This window comes from Tenrec ecaudatus, unplaced genomic scaffold, assembly GCF_050624435.1.
Source record: "Tenrec ecaudatus isolate mTenEca1 unplaced genomic scaffold, mTenEca1.hap1 Scaffold_461, whole genome shotgun sequence".
Taxonomy (NCBI): domain Eukaryota; kingdom Metazoa; phylum Chordata; class Mammalia; order Afrosoricida; family Tenrecidae; genus Tenrec; species Tenrec ecaudatus.
In genome coordinates this window covers 92,683-94,859 of record NW_027459369.1, presented here as the reverse complement: position 1 = coordinate 94,859, position 2,177 = coordinate 92,683, and positions in this window count along the sequence as shown.

The following is a 2,177-nucleotide window of genomic DNA, read 5'->3' as shown; positions in this document are numbered from 1 at the left end:
ATAACATGCAGAAAAGATACACCTGCGGAAAAACTTTACAGGAACGTTATACTCAAATCCATAGTTTCATAGACAGGGCTACAAAGAGAAAAGAAAATGGAAATGCTTGGATCTCACCATATTGAGCCTAGCATGCATATAAGACTTTAGTGATAAATATTTCAGAATACATGCAGCTGACCTGCTTTCACCATCCCTTCACACATTTCTGTCTATAAAATTAATACTATTACTAAATATGACATTTGAAGTTATTAACAAATCACATGAAATATATGTTTTCTAAATGACTAATAATAAATATTATATGTCACTTTACAGGCATGTACAAATTGGAAAGTGGGAAAAAAGGTAGAAGAATAAATGATTCCTTTGAACTGTAGGACTGGCAAAGAATGTTGAATATACCATGGACTACTGAAACAATAAACAAATCAGTCTTAGAAGAATTACAATCTGCAATGTCGCTCAGAAATGAGGATGGGAATGACTTCCACTTATTTACTTTGGGCATGTTATCTGAAAGATCAATAAATGGATAAAGGTTTCATACCAAAAAAAAGAAAAAAAGAAAATCTGTGATGGTTACTGGGGAATGGAAGATGTAATCGGGTAAAAAGTAGTTGATAGCAATAAATGAGAAGAAAATATCCTACAAGTGGGAGGTGGGGAAAAAAAATGCGATGGCAGACAGGAAAAGCTATTGGTAGAATTGATAAATTATAAATTTGTTTAATATCAAAATAATGGTCTGAAATGTAGACCTCTATCTCATTCACAATTAAAAAGAAAAAAAGATCAGAGTTCTGGGAAGATGGTGCTGAAATAGAGTCCCCTTCCTAGAATTCCCTTTGCCTGGCTCAGAGATTGAGAGGTCAGGAGGCCAATTCTGGCACTTTAGACATGGGACCAAGACTCTCAGCACTCCAGGATTATTTTAGACCTCCCTCTCCAATTTTTGCTCACAGAGAATGCAGCAGAGGCCTCTGCAGTCTTCCCTTTCTGCTACCTTAGCAGGGTGTTTGGGGTAGAGAGTGTCAGGCTCCTCCATACTCCCCTAATTCTGTGACTGCCAGGACAGGGAATATCCCAATACAGACAGTCTCCCAAGTGGAGTCCACAGCCCGATCTCCTCCCAGAACACAGGAGAAACTGGATGCTGGAGCTCATAAGGCCCACGGAGCAGAGTCATCATAGTTACACTTCCTTACTGGATCCCTTCTCTTCCCCTTGTTGCAGGGGTGAAGCTCTAATGGCTACCAAACCAAAAACCCCAGGTAACTTGAAAGGGATCCATCTCCAGTAAGAAAGGAACACACACTGAACTCTCGGAGTTACAAGAGTATATTAGATATTTTCCTATTTTCTTTTAAGGAGGAAAGCCACAAAAAAGTATTTTTTCCCTCCAGAGTTACCAGATTCCAGTAGTCTCATGTTTCCCAGCAGTTCCCCCTCCCCTATCTAGGTGTCTGGTAGACAAGGGGATTTAGGTCCTTAGCAGGACCACCTCCTGAATGGAAGTGCCCCTTCTCCACCCACTTTGAGGCCCCACTCCAATAGCCTATTTCCACCCTGACCAAGTGTAAAGAGCATATAGTACTGCATTGTGCAGAAACCCATTATAAAAAGGCCTTCTGTTATAAACACAATAACAGAAGGGTGGCACTCTCCCTATATAATATACCCCAACCACCATTGCTCCAAGACCCTGCTTCCTCCACCTCAGTAACACACACTGTCTTATAACAATACATCTCTTCAAAATATACTCATAAGAATTTACTATACTTAACAGGAAGTCTTCTTATGAATATTACTAGGCACCATCAGGTTTCTTCACCACATTTGCTTATTCACCCGCTTTATCTTCAGCAGTTGTGTCAGGAAGGTGAGCATCACAGAATGCCAATTTACTAGAAGAAAGTATTCTTGCATTCAGGGAGTACTTGAGTGGAGGCCCAATGTCCTTCTGCTACCTTAATACTAAACCTATAAATATAGGCACATAGATCTATATCCCCATCTTCATATGTAAATATATTTGCATATGTACATGTCTTTATCTAGAGCTCTATAAATGCCCTTTGCCTCCCAGAACTTTCCTCTATTTCCCTTGACTTTCCTCCTGTCCCACTATCATGCTCAGTCCCCACCTGGGTTTCAGCAATTCCTCTTGG